Genomic DNA, 22871 nt, shown 5'->3' with positions numbered 1-22871 from the left:
TCACACATGGGCCAATAGATGAGTAACAAAGGAAGGTGCTCTTTACCTAGGCTTACAAGAGCATTCAGAAAAAGAGGCAGATAAAAACATTCTCTTCTCATTTGTGCTTTGCTTCATCAAAAATCTTTGATTCCCCACTGTTGCTAAGCATTTCTTGAGTGCTACCCAAGTGCTAGTGCAAGCAACTGAACAGCACAAGTCTAGAAGCACTGGACAGGCTAGCTGGACCCTGGTGAGGCATTAACATCAGAGCAATGAACACTGAGATGTGGAGGGTGGCAGCATGATCACCAATGACCTTGCTTCATTTTATATAGAATCAAACTAATCCTTGATTCCTTAGATACACATACCTCTGTGTGAGTAGATCACCAAGTCTTTTAAGAAAGCCAAGATTTTTATCCTCATTTTGCCCACAGAACAGAAATTGAGGCATTTTCTGAAGCAATCTGCCTAGAGTGCCAGTGGTTAAGAAGCTGGATGAGAACTCAGCTTTGTACAGTTCCCATTTAGTCCCCTAGCATCAGGCCTGAGCTTTGCCTGCATGCTGCTTCAGCATGCACCCTGACAGTTGTGAAAGGAGGAAGCTGGGGGAGCACACTTATCCATCTGTCTCTTTTTTACTGCCCTAAGATACATCCCTCAGCAAAGAAATATTTAAGAAATCCCCAATGGAATTAAACTAATACGACTTCCTCATCCTTCACCCTAACATCAGAGAAAATAAGGACCTTTCGGACGATTGTAGTTTTAAACTTTCCCATGAGCATCAACATAAAATCTTTCCAGAAATTCCACCCCTCCCATCCACCATGATCTATCTACAAAGGCGGGGTTTTCTTCCATAATCTGAAGGACTGTGGAACTAGCAGTTTCTTTACCCTGTATCCTGTATGGCTTGGTATAGCTTGGGAGCTTTGCTCCAAATTAGCATTGCAAGTAATACCCAAAAGAATTGGGATGTAGAGCATAATAGCAGGCATTTGGCAACTTATCCTGAAACCAGTGGAATATACAACATCCCTTTTCCAGCCTTGCTACTGTATTCCTAATAAGCTCCTTACAGTGTAGACCAGCACTGGGCTGCCCACACCAACAGTAGGCAGCCTATGTAGCGGTCAGCAACGCACCTACATGGGAGCTTGCTTACAAGCAGAGGTGAGTTCACTCTTCTGTTACAAGCAAACCAGAAGTTACCTGAATGTGATTAACCAGTAGTACATAGTACCAGTAGTCAGAGCCTGAAGCTTACCCTTCCTCAGAGTATATGCAGAGTAAAATAGTCTCTCCTTTGCAATACCTGGAGCTATCTTCGCAGATGCACTAAGATTCAGAAAGCTTGCAGGCAGAAAAATTGTCTGGCTCACACCAATAAGAAACACACAACTTTGTTCTGAAGGTTTTTAGCAGTCAACAGAAATAGTGCTTGGGAAAGGTCAGCAACTCATCTTTCTGGACCCAACAACAATCACAGGGCCAGCAAGGTTATTCTGTGATGACACCCACATGAATTATGACCTGCAAAGGCTGTGTGACAGCGGGAGCAAATAAAAAGCGGTAATGCGAGTCGCAGCTTGGACATTACACTCTTTATGGCAAAGGGATATTATTTTCACCAAATACAAACATATAAACAAACAGCCAAAAAGGGGGTGGGGAGCAGTGCAGGAAATGGACAGATGATGCTATTACCAGCATGATGATTCTGCATCTTTACAAAGCATTGAGCTTTGTAACAAGATGCTCACTGTGACTTTGAACCAGAGTATCGCTGCATACGCATTTGACAACGATCACTGAGAAACACTGAGATCAGAAGGGCAGTGATTAGAAAGGTTCACTTTGAATGGACATACCTGAAAAAAGAGATTCTAGTAAACAGGAAATTGGCTCAGTCTCTTAACCCCCCCACTTCAGAGCTGCATAGCACCTCACTGGAGTGTTGAAATGAATGTCTGAAGGTCTCAAGATGAACACGCTGCAGAATAAATTGGTAGCTTCAATTCTTGTTCTGACTCTGCTGTGGGTTTTGCGTGTGACCTTGGTCAAGTCATTCAAATCTAACAACACCAAGCATGAATGACTTTCCAAGTTGCAGGGTTCTGACTTGAGCTGAATGACATGCTTTCTAAACACTTAAACCCAGAAAACTGGTGAGAAACCTGAACACAGAAGGACTAGCTTCAATAACAGAGTAAGATAAAGAGAGAGCCAAAGGCCTGTGGATTAGAGTCACACAGCACCTACAGAGGCATTTAAGATGGCTACATTTGGAGTAAATCTAGGTACTCTGAAGGACTCTCTGGAAGAACCCCTCACACCTGCATTCTGCCTCACGGAGCTGTATCTCAGTGAGCAGCAGGGATACTCCTCTCTTCACCAGCCTTTCAGAGCTTTGGGGGAATACAGATACTCTGTAAATATTCCTGTTCCACATTATTTACTGCATTCTCGCTAATTTATTACCACACAAAAGACATTCTAAAGGCTCTTAGAAGTAGCCTCTGTGCTGCTTAAATGTATCAGGCACGACTGTGAAAGTTAAAGTAATGCCTAGAGGTCTCACCCACTAGATTTTAAAACCAGACAGGACAATTAGACGATCTCACTGACATTCCCAACCACACTCTGCAGCCTACCAGCAGTGAGAAGGGTGCAGGTAAGTGATTCACAGCAGGACTATGAAACAGTATCACAACATACCGTTCCCATTCCAAACTTAAAGGGAACAGTGGTGGGCCATTTGCAAGACAGTACCTTCGCTCATGACCTGAAACATCTGAGAATGCCTGTTCTTGATTGATCTCCTACATAACACAAGCTATGGAATTTATCCAGTGAGAAAATTCAATAAAGAATCAGAATTCCATCATACCTGAGGCAGTACAGAGAAAGACAAGCCTGTCTGTGTCCTCAAAAGCATTTGGGGATTGTGCAAGGTGAGAACTGACAGGTGGCAAGAGTAGTTGGCAGAGAACAAGATGGAAAGAGCGTTTTATATTTCAGAACCTGCAAACTGGAAATAAGAGATGATACCAGAGTCAGTGTTGGTGGGATGATGAGAAAGGCACAGGTGAGCTGACTTGTAAAAGGTCTGCACTTCATCAGAACACCTGTAAGAAGTTAAGTGGCTGAGATACATGGGTTAATGCAACTAAAATACTTTACCAGCAGAGACCTGTGAAAATCATAGGGCACTTAACATGAAGACTGACTGGGCTACATCATTTCAGGCTGCAAAGGACCAGGATGTATGACTGCAGGAAAAACAGAAGCAGCATTCTGTCTCCCTCCCCATCTCATTACCAAAATTCTGCAAACCACATTAGTAAGTTGCTCAGGAAGAAAAGACTCGCCTATAACTACTCAGCAGTCCTCAAGAATGTAGTGCTCCCTTCCACTTCAGTGTTTGGGGTAACTTTACAAGCACAGTCTTCCATTTGTGGTAGTCATGACTTGATCAAAATGGGGTCCCTGGTGGGTCATGTGCCTCTGTACAGTGACAGCCTGTCCCCTGAGTATGACACAGAGGCAGGCAGAGGCTGGAAGGAAGGCGAGTTTTACTGCCCTGAGAGCAAAAGGGGCTTCGCTTACCCAAGGCCTCAAAAAAAAAGGCCTGGAGTACAAAGACTGCTGTTACCACCTATGACTCCAGTCCTTAGACTTAACTTCTCTCCCACCATTCTCAGCCATGAGTCAGCTCAGTATGCCACTGTGGGTGCCAAAGAAGGGGTAATAAAAACATGAGGATGAGGGGTGGGAAGGCTACTCTGCCCTTGCCAGCTAACGTTTCCATGAGGCTCCTTTACAGGCTCCTTCTCCCATAGAGAACTGAGAGCTAATGAGGCCAAAGAGTTTGTCAAGAAAACTGTGAAGAGACCAGGAAGCTCAGCTCAGCTTTCATCCAGTACGCACAGTTATACTTTTACAGCCTTCAGATAGCTCGTTTTCACATGTATTTTATTGGCTGGGAAGAGCAGTTGAGAAGATGACAAAATTAACAATTTAGGGATTTAATAACTCAGTTGAGGAAAACGCAGGGCAGAGTTGCATGCTGGAAGGACTGCTTTCTAATTTTGTGCTGCAATGCAGATGGAAAACCACTCCTGAGAGCCGAATGCAATGTGCATTCATTCATTTGCAGCTTTCCCTGCTACGCATAATACTGTAACTTCAGCAGGAGTGAAAACTGAGTTGTAGAATTACCTCTTAGCAATCAAATTACAAAAGGTTGTGGAGAAAAAAAAAAAAAAAATTAAAAAACCCAAGCAAACTCTCTTCTTGTCTCTGCCAGGTAGACCCATTAGCAGAATCTGGATCTGTCAGAGGCTGAAATAACAAGTGAGTGAATTCATCCTCTGCACTTAGTCTGCACAGCTGCAGCACTGACATGCATGAAAATGGAACTAAGGGAAGAACAGCAGCATTGACAGCCACAATGATAAAAGGATAAACTCACCAGTTGTCACCAGCTGTCTTCGTACAACCCAAGTAACTGTCACTGAATCCTCTCTGGAGATGGCACACACTCCACAGATCACCTCATCAGTCATGCTGTGTTTCTAAGGGTAGGCTCAGCCTTCAACCATATCACAATTTTCCCAAGAAAGGCAACAGCTGGCTCCAAGTGATGGTTATTAACAATCAAGAAGCCCTGCCTTCTCTCCAGAGAGCTGACTGGCTAAGTAAATGTGCAATGCAACAAAGCATCTGTAGGAAAGGTCATCCCTGGGTTACAGGTCAAAGGTCATCTGGGGTCAGAAGTAAAAGGTCACATGTCCCCGAGGAACCAGAGGTCAAAGGTTAAACGGGTCAACGGTTGCAATGGAGTCATAGGTCAAAGGTCATCTTGGGATCAGAGGTCAAAAGTCACCATGGGGTCACAAGTAAAAGGTCACAAATGGTCAGGTGTCAAAGTTCAACTTGGGAGAGACACCAATGGTCTCACCAGGTCAGAGATCAAAGGTCATTGTGGAGGCAGGGATCAAATGTAGCAACGACGTCAGGGGTAAAAGGTCACCCAGTGTCATGGGCCAACGGTCACACTGCGGTCAGAGGTCAGATGTTGCCCCGGGGTCAAAGAACAAAGATAAAGCTGGGGTCAGAAGTCAAAGGTCACCTAGGGTCATGGGTCAAAGGTCATCCGGGATCACAGGTCACAAATGTTCACATGTCAAAGGTCACCCAGTGTCAGACACCAAGGGGCAGCTTGGGGTCAAAGGTCTCAGGTCACCCAACGTCATAGGTCAAAGATCACCCAGGACCAGGGGCCACCCAGGGTCAAGGGACAAAGGTCAACCTTGCAGCAACGGTCACACAGGGTCATAGGTCAAAGGCCAGCAGGGGTCAAGGGTCAACCAGGATGCCAGGTCAAGGGTCATATGGGGTCAAAATTCACTAAGGGTCATAGGTCAAAGATTGGCAGGGGTCAAAGGTCACTCAATGCCAGAGGACAAACGGCAACTTTGGGTCAACAGCCACCCCGGGGGCAAAGTTCACCCGGGGTCAGAGTTCAAAGGTCAACCAGGAGTCAAAGTTCACAAGGGGTCATAGGTCAAAGGTAATACCTATGTCACCAGTCGTCAAGCGTTATAGGTCTCAGGTCACCCAGGGTCTACGATCAAATGTCACCCAGGCTTATTGGTCAAAGGTCACCCAGGGTCAGAGGTCAAATATCAGCTGTGGGCTGTAGGGCAAAGATCATCTGGGGTCAGAGGTTGAAGGTGAAATGGTCTAAGATCAAGGGTCACGTGGAGGCCAGAGGTTAAAGGTCACACAGGGTTAAAGGTCAAAGGTGACCCGGGGTCATACATCAAAGGTCATCTTGGTATCATAGGTTAGAGGTCACACAGGGTCAAAAGTTGCCCAGGGTCATAGATCAAAAAGGTCAACTTGAAGGCAGAGATAAAGGGTCACCTGGGGTCAGAGATCAAAGGTCGCCCAGGGTCAGAGGTCGAAGGTTGCCCCGGGGCCAGAATTCGGTGCTCAGCCAGGGTCAAGGGTGAAATGTCACCCCTGCTCAATGGTTAAAAACCTACTGCTCCTCTGGCTCATGTGATAACTGCTGGTGGTTGGCCCCGCCCCTTTCCTACGGGATTGTGGGAAGGGCAGTGGGTGGGGCCCAGGCTAGATGAGCCCCAGCTTCCAGTCAGGGAGCTCCTTCCACTTCTGGGCTTCTCTGGGCTTGGGGTTCCCCTATTCCTTTCCTCGATGGCAGCTTTGGCACTGCCTAAGCATTTTGGACTGAGGTCTTTTGAACTTCAGAGGATCAAGAGTGTTTGTGGTAAGAGCTTCAGGACTGGGCAAGGCTGAGTACGGTGTGGAGTAGAAAGTAGGCTCGTTTGTCACTTTTTTGTTGTCTTTTTTTTCAGGAGAATAATTTCTGCTTGAGTGTTCAGGGGTGGCAAGATGGTTTAATAGATTGCTCTTCCTTTTTAATTTAGGTGCTGTTTTACATTTTTTCCATATTTTCTTAGTCCCCAGTGCTCTTAAAATTTTTCTCTTTTAAATGATTTTTCCTTGTTTTTCCTTTAGGACAAAACCAGGTAGGTTGCAGGGGGTCTGTTTGGGGTGCAGGGGGACCAGGCAGGGTACAGGGGTGCCATGTAGGGTGGCCAGAGAGTTTGCAGGGGGGTGTTTGAGGTGAAAGGGGGTCCAGACAAGGTGCAAAGGGTCTGCTTGGGGTGCAGGGTGGCCAGACAGCATGCAGGGTGTCTTGTTGGTGTGTAATTTGTATCGTAACTGTATTATAACTGCTGAGCGATCGGTGCCTAATAGGAGTAGTTTGGAAAAGCACCAACCTGTGAGTGAGGTGTATAAAAGAAGCACCCGCACCTGCTGTTAGGTGTGCTCGATTCGAGGAAAATCCCCCGAGCCCCCAGGCCCGAATAAAAGACGGTATTGCTCCTGAGCCTGTTCAGCTGGGCATATTGCAGGCCGGGTACCGACGGCCCCCCGCTCCCCACGGGCTCTGGCTGTGGGCTGGGGCCGGGGCAGCTCAGGTGGGACCGGTGAGGTTTTAATTTAAATAGGCTGCAGCTGGGGAGCTGGGGCTGGACTGGGGCAGCCCCAGGTGCAGCCGGTGAGGCTGCGGGTGGGGCCGGCCCCGCCGTGCCGAGGGGCTCCAGCTGGGAGTCGGGGGCGGGGGGGCTGCCCGCCCGCGGGAGCTGGCCGAGGAGCGGAAGAAAGAGAGTCTCAGCCGCGTCTGCCCGCGGCCAGGAGCGGCCGGTCCGTGCGGCGAGGAAGGATTCCTCCCGGCCGGCCCCGACGGGGCGCAGCACCGGCGCCGGGAGCTCGGCGCCCCCGAGCCGCCGGGTGGCCGGGAAGCCTCGCGGGGGAGGCGCTCGGAGGCGCGTGCCGCCCGCCCCCGCGTGGGTGAGGGTCGGGCAGCCGGCGCTGCGGAGGTGGGAAGGGGCGGAGGCGGAGAGACGAGCCCCGGGGCTGCGAAAGCCTCGGGCCGGGGCCGGTACCGGGAGCTGCGGCGGGTCGCGCGTCCCCCCGGGCCGGTCCCGGCCGCGCTTCTCCAGCTGCCCGCCTGCTCCCGCCTCCGGCTGCCTTTCGGGCTGGCCGGGTCCCCGCAGCTTTCTGCTGTTCTGCCGACACCGCCCCGTCCCCCGTCGCCTTCTCCGCGTCCTTTCCACGCCGCTCCCTTGCTGGCTCCCCAGCCGCCTGAAGCATTTCATTCTTTCCACGCTGCCGCCTTCCCTGTCGCTTGTGAAAATCGCATCGGAAGGTCTCCCTCTACCCGGCGACTCGTATCTGTTCTCAGCATCTCCCTGTCTCTCTCCCTCCCTCACTGAAATCGCGTTTAGCGTTAACGAGCGGGCATTGCTTTATTTGGCCGGGGACGCGAGGGAATCGTTCTGCCTAACGTGCTTGCTGTACGTTACGATAGCCAAAGCTTATATTGCTCCGTTACGTGTCTATTTATCCAATTTCCAAAAAGTCATTACTGTAATCACATAATTATTATGTGTGCAGTTTAGGTCTCCGAGGGACTTCTGCGGGGGTTGTCGGTGGTCTCTAGCCACCTCTGGTGGTCTTTGGAGAGCATCCTTTCTTATACTTGTCTACGGTTTGGAATTGGTCTTTCTTTGGTTTATGTTTGCACTTTCTTATCTCCTGCCTAGCTTCAGCTAGTTTGTTCTTTTTCAGAGGACCTTAATCTTCAAGGACAATGGCTCGCGATTAGGAGTCTCCCGATTTCCTCATGGGGCCTCTCCACGTCTGCATTTCCCGGGAGGTGTTTATCACGCTTGCCTAGCTCAGGGACCTCTGCGTGACGGACAACGTGTTGCAGGCGTTTGACCAATTGCTTAAGTTTTTACACTACCCTGAACAATGTTTTTTCCTTCACTGTTTTTCAACAAGAGGGCACTGGGAGGACAGGAGGACATGGGGAAGGACTGGAGGACACTGGGGGACATTGGGAGGTCTGCGGGGCCACGGAACATAATGGGAGACCCTGGACACAAACTGGGAGACACTGGATGTGCTGCAGAGGGGCCTGGAGGACACTGGGGGCGTACTGGGAGACACGGTGAGGACTGGAGGGGACTGGAGCGATACTAGGGGGTGTCTGCCAGGACTTGGCAGACCCTGGATGGACTGGGAAATGCTGGGATGGGCACTGGGGGACACTGAGAGGGACTTGAGGGCACTGGGAGTTACCAGGGAGTCTGTGGCAGGACTGGGAGACACTGAGGGACTCTGCAGGTGCACTGGAGGGACACTGAGAGGGACTGGGGGGTACTGGGAGACACTGAGGGACTCTGCAGGTGCACTGGGGGGTACTGGGAGACACTGGGAGACACTGAGGGACTCTGCAGGTGCACTGGAGGGACACTGAGAGGGACTGGGGGGTACTGGGAGACACTGGATGGTCTGAGGGGACACGGAACAGAGTGGGAGACGCACTGCAGAGGACCGTGGGGGGGATGCTGGGAGGACTGAAGGGTACTGTAAGGATCCTAGGGGCTCTGAGCAGGACTGGGAGGACACTGGACGGGCTGGGACACAGTTGGGGGCACTGGAAGATACTGGGAGGGACCGGAGGGCACTGGGGGAATACTAGGGGGTCTCTGACATGACTAGGAGGACACCGGATGGACTGGGAGATGCTAGCGGGCACTGGGGGACCCTGGGAGGGACTGGAGGGTACAGGGAGACGCTGAATTCTGTGGGAGGCACTGGGAGACACTGGGAGGGAGTGGAGGCCACTGGGGCTGACTAGGGGTTGAAGGTGCAGGGAGTCTGGTTGATGTGCAGGGGAACCACACAGTGCGAAGCAAGTCTTCCTGGGTGCATGGGGCTCAGACAGGGTGCAGGGGGTCTGTTTAGGTTGCAGGGGGACTAGGCAAGGTGTAGCAGGGCTAGTTGGGGTGCAGGGGTTCTTTCTGGGGTGCGGGGGGTCTGGTTGGGGTTCAGGAGGCCGAGACAGGGTGCTAGGGAGCCAGAGAGGTTACAGCGGGTCTGATTGGGGAACAGGGAGCCAAGACGGGGTGTAGGGGGCACATACAGGGTGCAGGGGGTCTTCTTGGGGGGGCAGACGGTTCAGGCAGGGTGCAGGCAGGTTGCAGGGCATCTGGTTGGGGTGTGTAGGATCTTGTTGCGGTGCAGGGGTTGTGTGTCGTGTGCGAGGGGTCCAGACAGGATGCTGAGTGTCTGGCTGAGGTGCAGGGGGTCTGCTTGGAGTGCAGGGGGGGAAAGCAGGGTGCATATGGGGGCTAGTCAAGAGCAGGGGGTGTCTTTGGGGGACAGGGGGTCTACGTGGGGTTTGGGGAGCCCTTACAGTATGCACAGCTGCAAATCAGGGTGCAGGGGGGGCCAGAGATGTTCCATGGGGGCTAGTCAAGGTATAGAGACCACCTGTTTGGGGTGCAGGGGGTCTTGTTGGGGTGCAGGAGACCCAAACAGGTGCAGGGGGACCAGTCAGGTTTCAGGGGTGTGTTTGGGGTGCAGGGGGTCTGCTTGGTGTGCAGAGGGCACAGACGGGGTGAACAAAGGGGAAGCGGGGCACATGGGGTCTAGTCAAGTGCAGGGGGTCTGGTTGGGGTGTGTGTGTGGGGGGCAGACAAGGTGTATCAGGGCTGGTTGGGGCTCAGGGCATCTGCTTGGTGTTCAGGGGACCTAGACAGTGTGAAGGGGCACAGGACAGCCTGTAGGGATGCCAGAGAGTTTTCAGGGTGTCCGGTTGGTGTTCAGGGAGGCCAAAGAGGTTGCAGGGGGTTTTCTTGGGGTTCAGGGCACCCAGACAGAGCGCATGGGGGTCAGACAGGTTGCAGGGGCCTTCTTGGGGTGCAGGGGGCCCAGACAGGGTGCATGGGATCTAGTCAAGGTACAGAGGGACTGTTTGGGGTACAGGGGGTCTGGTTGGGATGCAGGGGTCTCAGACAGGGTGCAGGGTGTCTTGCTGGGGTGCAGGGGGCTCAGGGAGGTTTCAGGGGGTTCTGGTTGAGGTGCAGGAGCTCTGTTTGGGAAACGCGGGACCCAGACAAGTTGCAGGGCATCTGTTTGCTCTGCATGGGGTTCAGACAGGGTTCAGAGCATCCAGGTGAGGTGCAGGTGGCCCAGACAGCGTGCAGGGGTTCTGTTTGGCATGCAAGGCATCCAGGTGAGATGCAGAGGGTCTGATTGGGGTTTAGGGCACCGAGACGGAGTTCAAGGGGTGCAGGCGAGGTGCAGGTCGTTCCGTTTGGGCTGCAGGGATTGTAGACAGGGTGCAGGGGATATTGCGGGGGTGGAGGAGGTTCAGACTTGTTTCAGGGAGTTCTGCTTGTGGTGCAGGGGGTCTGTTTGGGAAGCAGGGGACACAGACACGTTGCAGGGGGTTCTGGTTGTGGTGCAAGTGTGCCAGACAGGGTGCAAGGGGTCTTGTTGGGGTTCACGTGGTTCAGACAGGGTTCAGGGGTTCTGGTTGGGACGCAGGGGTCTCAGGCAGGGTGCAGGGGGCCTTGTTGGGTTGCAGGGTGTTCAGACAGTGTTCAGGGGTTCTTGGGAAGTTGGAGGAGGTTCTGTTTGGGGTGCAGGGGTGCTGTTTGTGACCCAGGGGGCCCAGACAAGGTGCAGGGAGTCTTGTTGGGGTGCAGGGGGTTCAAACAGGTTTCTGGGGGTCTAGGCAAGTTTCAGGGGGTTCTGGTTGGGGTGCAGGGGCGTCTGTTTTGGATGCAGGGAACCTAGACAGAGCGCAGAGGCTTCAGACAGGCTTCAGGGGGTCCAGGCAAGTGTCAGTGGGATCTGGTTGGGATGCAAGGAGCCCAGACAGGGTGCAGGGGGTCTTTTTGGTGTTCAAGGTGTTCAGACACGGTTCAGGGGGTTCTGGTTATGATGCAGGGGGTCTTGTTGGGGTGCAGGGAGTTCAGACAGGTTTCAGGTGGTTCTGTTTGTGTTGCATGTGGTCTGCCTGGGATGCAGGTGACCTAGACACGGTGCAGGGGTTCTTGTTGGGGTGTAGGAGGTTCAGACAGGGTTCAGGGTGTCTTCTTGGGGTGCTACATGTTCAGACAGGGTTCAGGGGGGGTCTAGGAAAGATGCAGCCATTTCGGGTTGGGGTGGATGGTTCTGGTTGGGATGCAGGGAGCCTAGACACGGTGCAGGTGGTTCAGACAGGGTTCATGGGGTCCAGGGAAGTTTCGGGAGGTTCTGGTTGGGGTGCAGGGGGTCTGTTTGGTTTGCAGGGCCTCCAGGCAAGGTGCAGGGATTCTGATTGTGGCTCAGGGGGTCTAGGCAAGTTGCAGGGGGTTCTGTTTGGCGTGCAGGGAAGCATGTGACCTAGACACGTTGCAAGGGTTCTGCTTGGGGTGTAGGGGGTTCAGACAGGGTTCAGGGGGTCCAGGCAACCTGCAGGGGGTTCTCGTTGGGGTGCAGGGGGCTAAGAGAGGGTCCAAGGGCTCCAGGCAATGTGCAGGGTGTCCGATTGGAGTTCTGAGGGCCCAGGAAAGGTGTACGGGTTTCTGTGTGGTTGCAGGGGGTCTTGTTATTTTGCAAAGGGTTCAGACAGGGTTCAGGGTGTTCTGGGTGGTGTGCAGGTATGGGGGTCGACAGTTGGGCGGGGGACCCTGAAGGGGACCGGAGGGTGGATCCTGACTGGGTTCTCGCCCTTGAACAGATAAAAATGTATCCTTAGTAGTACAACACGCCCAGCTTGTACTGAGGAACAAAAGCTAACTGTACAATGCTTGCTAGGCTAACCCTGGGAAACCACGAGAAACTGCAACTGTAGCACATGAAATCACAACTGTAGATTTTTAGGGCATAGGCTTTAGTTACAGGAGGTTGATAGGGAAAAGGCCAATAGTAACTAAGTTCAGCAACTGCCAGTAGGCTGTGATCTAACTGCACTAGCTTGCCTTAAGGGTTATAAAAGGTGTGTAAAAAAAGGGCAATAAAATAAATAAATAATAAAAATCATCGTCATCATTGATCTGCAACCCATATTGTCATCTGTCCGTCTATACCATGACATGCAGGGGGGCTGGTTGGGATGCAGGGGGCCCAGACAGGGTGCAGGGGATGTCTTGTTGTTGTTCAAGGGGTTCAGAGAGGGTTGAGGTACTTCTGGTTGGGGTGCAGGGCGTCTGTTTAAGATCTGAGGGTCCCATACACGTTTCAGGGGTTCTGGTTGGGGTTCAGGTTGTCCAGGCAAGGTGCAAGCAGTTCTGGTTGGGATGCAGTGTCTTCAGAGAGGGTTCAAGGGGTCCAGGCAATGTGCAGGGGGTTCTGGTTGGGGTGCAGGAGTTCCATTTGGGCTTCAGGATGTCCAGGTGAGATGCAGGGTGTCTGTGATGCAGGGAACCCAGACATCGTTCGGGTGTTCTTGCTGGGGTACAGCGCCTTCAGATGGGGTTCAGAGTGTTCTTTTTTGTGCAGGGGGTCTGTTTGGGAAGCAGCGGGTCCAGACACGGTTCAGGGGTTCTCGTTGTGGTTCAGTGGGTTCAGACAGGGTTCAGGGAGTCCAGGGAAGGTGCAGCGGGTTCTGGTTGGGCTGCAGGCGGTGTTTGGTGTGCTGGGGGCCCAGACAGGGTGCAGGGGTTCTCGTAGATGTTCAGGATGTTCTGACACCGTGCAGGGGTTCTGTTTGGGAATCAGGGGACACAGACATGTTGCAGGGGTTCTTGTTTGGGTGCTGGGGCTTCAGACAGTGTTCAGGGGGTTCTGGTTGGGGTGCGTGGGATGCGTTTGGGGTGCAGGGGGCACAGACGTGCTGCTGGGGATCTTGATGGTGTGGAGGGGGTTCCAACAGGATTCGGGGGTTCAGGTAAGTTGCAGGGGGTTCTGGTTGGGGTGCAGGGCATCCAGGCAACGTGCAGTGTGTCTGATTGGAGTTCAGGGGGCCCAGACAGGGTTCAGACATCTGGGGAAAGCGTAGGGGATTCTGTTTGGGGTGTAGGGGCTCTATCTGTGATACAGAGGGCCCAGAAACTGTGCAGAGTGACTTGTTGGGGTGCAGGGGGTTCTTGTCGGGGTGCAGGTCATCCAGGCAAGGTGCAGGGTGTTCTGGTTGGGGTGCAGGGGCTTTAGACAGCGTTTAGGGTTCCACGTAAGGTGCGGGTGGTTCTGGTTGGGGTAAAGGGGGTCTGTTTGGGTTGCAGAGGCTCCAGGCAACGTGCAGAAGATCTGATCGGGGTTCCAGGGGTCCAGGCAAGGTGCAGGTTGTTCTGATTGGGGTGCAGGCGGTCTGGTTTGGATGCAGGGGACCCAGACAGGGTTCAGGAGTTCTTGTTGTGGTTCAGGGAGTCTCAGACAGGGTTCAGGGCATCCAGGCAAAGTGCAGCGCGTTCTGGTTGGGGTGCAGGGTGTCTGTTTGTGATTCAGGCAACCCGGACATTGTGCAGGGTGTGTTGTTAGGGTGTAGGGGGTTCAGATATCATTCAGGGTGTCCAGGCAAGTCTGAGAGGTTTCTGTTTTGCATGCAGGGGATCTGTTTGGGTTGCAGGGGCCCCAGACATGGCGCAAGAGTTCTTGTTGGGGTGCAGGGGTTTCAGCCTTCATGGCGTTCAGGCAATATGCAGGGGGTTCTGGTTGTGGTGCGTGGGATCTGCTTTGCTTTGTGTCACAGGGCTTCCAGGCAAGGTGCGGACGGTCTCATTTGGATTCAGGAGGCCCAGAGAGGGTTCAGAGGGTCTAGGCAAGGTGCAGGGTTTTCTGTTTGGAGTGCAGGGATCCCAGAGAGGGTGTAGGGTGTCTTGTTGGGGTGTACAGTGTTCAAGGCAAGTTGCATGGAGTTCTGTTTGTTGTGCAGGGGGTCGGGTTGGGGTGCACGGGTTCTGTTTGGGAAGCAGAGGACCCAGACACGTCACAAGGGTTGTCGTTTGGATGCAGGGGGTTCAGACAGGGTTCAGAGCGTTCAGGAACTATGCAAGGGCTGCTGTTTGTGGTGCAGGGGGGTTCTAGACAGGGTGCAGGGAGTCTTGTTGGGATGCAGGTGGTTCAGAGAGTGTTCAGGGGGGTCCAAGCAAGGTGCAGGCGGTCTGATCGGCGTTCAGGGGTTCCAGGCAAGTTCCAGGGTGTTCTGTTTGAGTTGCAGTGGGTATGGTTGGGATGTAGAGGGCACAGACAGGGTTCAGGGGTCTCGCTGGGGTGCAGGGGCTTCCGACAGTGTTCAGGGTGTTCTGTTTGTTGTGCAGGGAGTGGTTTGGGAAGCAGGGGACTCAGACTCGTTGCAGGGGGTTCTGGTTGGGGTGCAGTGGGTTCAGACAGTGCTCAGGCGATCCAGGCAAGTCCCAGGGACTTGTGTTTGTTGTGCAGGGGGTGTGGTTGGGATGCAGAGGGTTGGTTTGTGATGGAGGGGGCTCAGACAGGGTGCAGGGTATCTTGTTGTGCGGGGGGGTTCAGAGAGTGGTCAGGAGGTACCGGTTGGGGTTCAGGGTGTCTGTTTGGGGTGCAAGGCATTCAGGCAAGGTGCAGGGATTCTGGTTGTGGTTCAGAGGGACCAGACGGGGTGCAGGGGGTCCTGTTGGTTTGTAGGGGGTTCAGACAGGGCTCCAGGGACCTCTTTGGGAAGCAGGGGACCCGGACACGTTGCGTGGTTCTGGTTGGGGTGCAGGATGTTCAGTCAAGGTTCAGGGGGTCCAGGCGATTCTGTTTAGGGTGCAGGGGGTCTGTTTGCGATGTACAGGGCCCAGACAGTGTGCAGGGTGTGTCATTGCAGTGGTGGGGGTTCAGACAACGTGCAGGGGTCCTGGTTGCTGTTCAGGGGGCATTGTTGGGGTTCAGGGGTCTTGTTCATGTACAGAGGGGTATTCTTGGGGTATAGGAGTTCCAGTTGGGCTTCATGGGGTACAGACAGTGTGAAGGGGGGCCAGGCAAGTTGCAGCGGGTGTGGTTGGGGTGCAGAGGGTCAAGACAACGTGCAGGTGTTCTGAGCAGGTTTCAATGGGTCTGGTTGTGGTGCAGGGGGTCTGTTTGGGTTTCCTGGGGCACAGAGAGTTTACAGGAGGTCCAGGCGAGGTGCAGGGGGTCTTTTTAGGGTGCAGGGGTTTCAGACAGGTTGCAGGGGATATGGTTGGAGTTCAGGGCATCTGGTTGGAGTGCAGGGGTCTGAGCAATGTGCAGGGAGTCTGGCTGGGTTCAGGGGTCCCACAGAGGCTTCATGGGGTCTTGTTGGGGTGAAGGAGGTCCCATTGGGGTTCATGGGGCCCAGACAGCGTGCAGATGGTCTAGACAGGTTGCAGGGGGTCTTGCTGGTGTGCACGAGGTCTCCTTGGTCTGCAGGGGAGCCAGGCAAGGTGCAGGGGGTCTGGTTGGGATTCAGTGGGTCTGGTTGGGATTCATGCTGCAAAGACTGGGTACAGGGGGTCCGAGCAAGGTGCAAGGAGCCTGGTTTGGGTGTAGGGGCCCCAGAGAGTGTGCAGAGGGTCCAGCCAGGTTATAGCTGATCTTGTTGAAATGCCGAGGGCCCAGGCAATGTGCAGGGGGTCTTGTTGGTGTCACAGGTGTCCGGGGAATGTGCAAGTCATCTGGCTGGGCTGCAGGACATCTGATTGTTTTGCAGGGGGTCCAGACAAGGTGCGTGGGGGCCAGGCGAGTTGCTGGTGATCCGGTTGGGGTGCAGGGGATCTCATTGTTGTACAGAGGGCTGAGACAGGGTTCAGTAGGTCCAGGCATCGTGCAGGGGAGCTGGCTGGGGTTCAGGTGACACTGACAGGGTGCATCTGGTTGCTGTCAGGGGGTACGATTGGCGTGTGAGGCACTCAGTTAGCACACCAGGGCCAAGCGGACTACAGAGGTCTCGGTGTTTAGAGGGTAAGTTTGGTGTGCCGGGCATCTTGTTGGGCTGCAGGGGGGCTGGTTGAGGTGCACGGGGTCCAGGCGAGGCGTAGGGGCTCTCTGTGAGGTTCAGGGGGTGTAGTTGGCCATCTGGGGGCCCAGAGATGGTCCAGGGGGGCCAAGTAGTGAGCACGGAGTCTGGTGGGGTGCGGGGTCACCAGGCAAAGTCTAGGAGGTGTGGTTGTGCTATGGAGGAACTCATTGGTGTGCGTCGCAGGCCAGCAAGGTGCACGGGGTCTGGTTGGTGTGTAGGGGGCTCAGACATCTATGCGGTGAACAGCACATCTTTAAGTTCTTTCCCCATTCCTTCTCTTATGTTAAAACGGTAGGGTTGCTCGGAATCATACATCATCCTTTTGCCATTCCGGATGATTTAGCCACAACAAGACAAATCAACCTAAGGCACTTCCTCCTGTTGCCTTTCAGAGGCATGGCGACCGACCCCAGGCCGCTCAGGCCATCAGCTCACAGACACCAATGTGGTGGATGGCAAATGGTGTTTTATTGAGGAATATACAGGCCTTATGTAGCTTGGGTTTACAATGTCACTTCTGTCTGCTTACATCACTGCTACATTACTATTGGCTATCGGGGTATCAGAAAAAGGGGCCCTATCTTTCCGTACAGCGCGATATCTTCCGACCGCCAGGCCCTGACAACCTACATCCTCCTGTTTCCCTTCCCTCCAACAAAACAACATCGACAGTATATAATGTTAAGCTGTAAGGTCCGTGCTTTGGCCACTTCTCTCGATCTTCTAAAACGTACAGTGGCCACCAACGATTACAATAGTCAATGAATTGTTTCCCAGATAAGGGGTTCGCTTCCCACGTCCCTCCAATATTTTAATATACATTCCAGAGGTGACTTTTTGAAAAGACCGCTCTCAGACCCCTTAGACAGGTCGGAACCCACATTAAACAAAATAAACAATTACTTACACAAAACTATGACACCGCCTAACAGACTAAACAAGGCTGTTATACAAGATAATAATTAGACATGGACATTGGCCAATGCCCCGCGATACCCTAGCCTGCACCTTATGTGCGATCGAGGCTTTCTTCTGACCCCAGGCGACACTCCGGGCACGTCACCGTAATAACGTGTAATCTCGCCTTTCTTCCCGGGTTTCCCTTAATAGCAGAGTCCCATGGGAATTTCTTGCGTCCAGTCTTACGGACAGCCTTTTCCAGTCTGTGTTACCTTTGGTAATGCCTGAAAAAAACCACAAACAAACAAACCAACCAACCAAAACAACAAAAAAAAAAACCCACCAGGGCTCTTACTCCAAACTCACCAGATCAGGGGTTCGGAGGATCTCCCCGAAAAACACTTAGGCAACGCCAGAGTCTTCACAATCCCGTGGGTTTGTCAAGTTTCCGAGGCAGCATCCCATCCGGGTCGCCGAAATTCTCTACTGAAATCGGCAACGAAACCTCCTTAACGCCAGGTTTAGCGTTAACGCATGGGGATTGCTTTATCTGGCTGGGTACGCGAGGGAATCGTTCCGCCTAACTCGCCTGTCGTACATTACCATAGCCAAAACTCATATCATCCCGTTATGTGCCTATTCATTAACTCATTATCGTCGTTATATAACTATTACCTCTGCGATTTAGGTCGCTGAGGGGCTTCCACGGAGGTCCTCGGCGGTCTGTAGCAGTTTCTGGAGAGGATCCTTTCTCGAACTTCGTCTAGGTTTTAGAATGGGCCTTTCTTCGGTTTACGTCTGCGCTTTCTTACATCCCGCCTGCCTTCAGCTAGTTTGTTGTTTTTCAGAGGGCCTTGACGTTGAAGGACGAGGGCTTCCGATTAGGAGTCTCTCAATGAGACACGGAGCCTCCCCACATATGCATTTCTGGGGAGGTGTTTATCACGCTCACCTAGCCGAAGGATCTCCGTGTGACAGATCACACGTCATAGGCGTTTGACCGATCGCTTAAGTTTTTACGCTACGCTAAGCAATTTTTTTTGCTTGGCCATTTTGCAACAGCGGTGTTTCGGTTTGCCATCGGTATTTTTAAATTCTTTTGTCTCTTCATCCCTGGGCTTTTACAATTGGCTTGTATCTCGGTCACCGCATTTGTTTTTAAATTATTTTGTCTCAATTTTCCTCGTTGCTGACCTCTAAAATTTTATTTCTACATCTCCGCTGTAATTTGCCATCAATATATCTGATTTATTTCATTATTTCTTTATTAACCATCGCTTTTAATGTACCCTGGCTACCTGTATTCTGTTTGCGTTTTTTTTTTTTTAAATTATTTTTTTGTCCTTTGTTTGTCTCCACACCCACGTTCCCTCCGCTCCCCGGAGCCCTCTCATTCTCGTCACGACGTCTCTCGAGACAATCCTCGTGTCTGACAGCACCGTTTGAGCTCCACGGCTCTCCGCGTACATCTCTTACGCAGACAGATCCCTTCCTCGGGCTTTGTCCACACCCCAGAGCCATCTTACTTAATCACCGCCATTTCGGATGCATCCGTTTGGTCGGTCGTCCCCCGAGAACCTCCGTACGTTGCGGGGATGCCTTCCCTAGTTAAGCATCCCGTGCGAGAGCCGTCTTTTATGTTTGGCTCTTCTCCTGATGTCAGCGTGCCTCCCGAGGCCATCCTCGTGCTCCGCCGCCCTTTATCAGCTCTGCTGTCAAAGTACCGAGGCCTGAACGACAGGTCTCGAGCCAAAGTCAGCCTCTAGACGAATCTCACGACCAAACGTGTTATATACTGACCGTATCCAATCATTACTGAAATACGTAGCTTGGATAGAACATCTGATTATCGAGATAAGTAGCTTAGATAAAACAATACATGAATATACCAACATTTCCTAGTTTAGGAGCCAATTATTGAGGTTGATTAAGCAAACTCCCTCGGTTCCTCTTATGTTGACATTTCCTAGTTTAGAAGCCCATTATCGAGGTCGAATACGCAAACTCCCTCAGTTCGTCCTCGAGCATCGGCCAGGCTTGGGAAAGAATCCCAAAGGAGGATGACGAGGCGGCTCAATCCACCTGATGTCTTGCGTGCATTTTGTCAGTTCTACAGATTTACAGATTTGTTTGTTAACCCATCTAAAACCGGAACCCTCACTCAGCAAAGACGGAGACCTCGTCCACGAGCGGACGCACCGTGTAGGACTCGTCAGTTGCCGGGAAAGCCTCTCCGATCCTTCGTCGTGACAGGGCTCCCCAGCTGAAGCACGGATCCAGGTGATGGTTAAGCACCAGGACGATCGGCGATGTATCTTTCTTAATTGCTATGACTCATCTGGTATAGTAAGGACTGGACACATCGCCTTCTTTTTTAAGCACCTCGTTTCTTACCTATCGCTTATTATCTCAAGACAGCCAGCAAAATAAACCTATCTCTTTAGCTCAGCTTTTGCGCCCTTTGCATTAACCCCATCGATCGGCAAAATGGCGGCGCGCTTTGTGCCCTCTGCGTGCCAAGAGGACCTTTCCGGACGCTATAGTTTGTCTGCAGAAAGTTCACGTCTTCCTCTACGGTAGCTAGGATGCGTCTGTTCCATCCCCGGTGCTCAGAGAGCACGCGTAGTCCATTCAGATCCCTTCCAGACTTCCCAGAGGAGGGATTCTCGTAGGATTTACCCCCACTTTGTCATTTAGTTCCATCCACAGCATAATTCCAGTAGAAGCTAGGTAGCGTGCGCAGTCTCGGTAGAAACGAAGCGTAACCCTATGGCATTTTGGTTGTTTTCTTGGAAACTAAAGCACATCGTTGTCGATAAGAGTATCGCTATTGCCTTTATTCAACTCTTTTGTTACAGAGCCTAATCAAATACCCATCTTTTTCAACGTATACCCTGGAAAAATTAAGCAGAACTCCCTACCGGGTCACATCGCCAACACAACAGGCCCAGTAAAAGAGCAGGTATTGTCATTTCTGGTAAGAGTCGCTTTCTCCACAGAGTGCTATGCATGTTGTAAACTTCAGGCAAAGGAGAAAATTCCCCTCTGCTCCTCTGGCTGACTTTATACCTGTGGGGGGTAGGCCCTGCCCCTTTCCCAGGGGATTGTGGGCAGGCTGCTGGGCGGGCCGGTGGGCGGGGCCCAGGGAATATGAGCCCCCGCCGCTCTTCAGGGAGCTCATTCCACTTCTGGGTTTCTCAGGTGTCAATGCTCTCTCAGTCCTTCAGTCAGTAGCAGCTTTTGAGCCATTTAAGCTTGTGAGACTGATGTGTTTTGATCTCTAGAGGAACAGAGTAATTTGAGGTAAGATTTTTCTGGACCGGTCAAGGTTCAGAATCATATGTAGGAGATAGAATGTTTATATGTAGCTTGCTTTTTATTTTTTTTTTTTTTTTTTTTTTTTTCACTTTAGATTAGTTATTGTGTTTGAGAGGGCAAGATAATTTAATAAGATAGTTTCACCTTTGGGATCATCTGAGCATCCGAAAGCAGCCGGGTAGTAGCAAGGCCGAGCACGGGGTCGGTGACTTCTCACAAGCGCAACGGTAACTTTGTCTCTCGGTAAGTTAGGTACCGCAAGCGACAACGGCTGCAGAATCTGACTCCAAAACGAGCAGGTGAGCGGAACACTGCAATGCTTCTTAGTACGGGGGTGGGTGGTCGAAGAGGTAAGCGGGCAGCAGCGTGATACTGACCAGCAGTTGTGCTCTTCTTGCTTTTTTGCAGGCGATAAAGGAATCGGGCCACTGCAGGAACATGCTAGTTAGCTGCCGCGCTGCTTTTGTCGAGGATGGAATCGGACCTCCTTCCCTCTGAAAGCTAAGTCGAGCGAACGGGGCCGAGAGGAAGGGACGGGGTTGGGAATTGCAGGGAAGTGTTTGAAAGTTAGCATAGGGGATAAGGCTGCACAGGAGCAGGCCCTATAGTCAGGTAAAGGGAACAGATTATTTTTCCCCTTGATGTTAGTATGTCCCGGGCAGGGCAGTTCCAGCCTCTGCGTGTGTCATCTTGTAGTTTGTTTCTTCTGTCTGCCGTGTCTTTGCCCTTCCTCGGCTCTAAATGTCCTCACATCTCTTTGTGCTCGAGGAGCACGGCACGCGCCTTAGGCGTCATCCCTAGGGTATCGAACGCCCATCTTCATCGGCACGCTGCCGATCGGGTGCTTTTTATTCTTGCGTTATAAGCTTAGAGCGTGGGTAGGTCTTGGAAGTTTCCATTCAGGAAGTCTTTTGCGCAGCGTCGTCGCAGGCTCTGGCATCAGCTCTGCTATTTAGGCGTCCGTTGTTCCTGCCGGTGACTTCTTTCCCGTATCCTGACATTCTTAGGTCTTGAAGCCCATCTTCTTGCATACCCATCGTCTCGGTTTTGACGGTAGCTTCTCGTAAGGGGCCGTTCCACTTACTGCTTCTTGTAGGCTGCCATATAGCCTCCTCGCATCACCATCGTGGCCCTCCGAGTCTTCTCGCCTTACGGCATACCCTTCTGGGTGTCCTTATCGCTTAGCGTTTAGTCATCTTTGAATCGTGTCATTTGTAGTATTTTGTGTGTGTCTGTGTGGCTCGGAGCTGCTCTGCCTGGGGGGTGTAGAGTCGGGGATAGGTGGAATAGAGTTCACGGGTATACCGTATGGGTTTGTTTTAAATAAGAAAACGAATCCTCCAACTGGGTGACGTCTTTGTCTCCCCGGTGGGGTTTATTTTCACCCAGTCGCAGATGCTCTCTGAGGGTGACGGTCGCGGTCAGCGTCTGGGTGAAGGTCAGGTTTGGGCCGGGATTTCCTCAGGCTAGGCGCTCGAGTCCCCCAGGAAGAGTATTCAGGGGGTGACCGCCTGTCGTGACGGTTGGGCGGAAGGATGGGCCGGTGGAGAGTGGGGGTTGGTTTTGGCGGTAGGTGGAATAGCGGTATGTTTAGAATGTGTCTAGCCGTGTATGAGTATTTGTCGTCTCTTTTCTTCCAGGACGTAGGCGGGGCTCAATTTGACTACGTGGACTGGATTTAATGAAAACCTCTGTCAGGGGAATAAACTTCTGTTTTTCCCGTCTCCTGGCTGGGTAGTTTTTCCCTGGTCCCGCCCGGTGTGCGATGCAAGGATCGTTATCTAGATTTGGGTGCAGGTCAGGCTCAGGCTGGAGTTTTTTCAGGCAGGATGATTTTTTGAGGCCCCCATACCTGGTGTTTATGAGGATCACGGAGGGTGATGGCTTGTGTCGGTTTTGGTGGTAGGGTGGCCAAGGGGAGAACACATGGTGGTTGGAGTGGTAGCTGGCTGTGTGGCGTTTAAAATGTGTGTAGCAGTGCCTGAATGGTTGATGTTTTGTTTTTTCCTTACGGGCTGTAGGTTGTGTAGCATTGTTTAGAGGCAGTAGACAGACAAAATAGAAATTAAAAAAAAAAAAAAAACCAAAAAAAACCCCCAAAACCACACAAAACCAAAAATCCAAAAATCCCAAAACAGCTGGGGGACAAAAAATTTTTTCTTTTCCTGTCCCCTGGCTGGGTTTTTACTCCCCGGTCCCGGCCGGTCTGCGAGGCGACTGTTGTCGCCTGTGTTTGGGCGCAGGTCTGTCTCAGGCTGGCGTTTTTAAGGCAGTGAAACAAAAAAGAGCCAAACAATCGGCCTCAAACCAAGGTTGACTTCTGAGTGAATCCCCCGACCAGCAACCAGCATCT

General features: G+C 52.2%; 2 long non-coding RNA genes across 2 annotated transcripts; both read left to right on the top strand.

The window, feature by feature from the left end:
- The first annotated feature begins 6144 nt into the window (after positions 1-6144).
- Positions 6145-8335, top strand: LOC122153348. Its single transcript, XR_006165238.1, has 2 exons — positions 6145-6283; positions 8155-8335. It is a non-coding gene; the product is annotated as an uncharacterized LOC122153348 (long non-coding RNA).
- Positions 8336-13222: 4887 nt separating this feature from the next.
- LOC122153346 lies at positions 13223-22611 on the top strand. The gene is made up of 5 exons (XR_006165236.1): positions 13223-19480; positions 20059-20162; positions 20402-20503; positions 20613-20817; positions 20927-22611. It is a non-coding gene; the product is annotated as an uncharacterized LOC122153346 (long non-coding RNA).
- Positions 22612-22871: the final 260 nt, after the last annotated feature.

This window comes from Tyto alba, unplaced genomic scaffold, assembly GCF_018691265.1.
Source record: "Tyto alba isolate M040663 unplaced genomic scaffold, T.alba_DEE_v4.0 Super-Scaffold_19, whole genome shotgun sequence".
NCBI classification, from domain to species: domain Eukaryota; kingdom Metazoa; phylum Chordata; class Aves; order Strigiformes; family Tytonidae; genus Tyto; species Tyto alba.
This window is presented reverse-complemented; position numbering and strand designations above follow the sequence as displayed.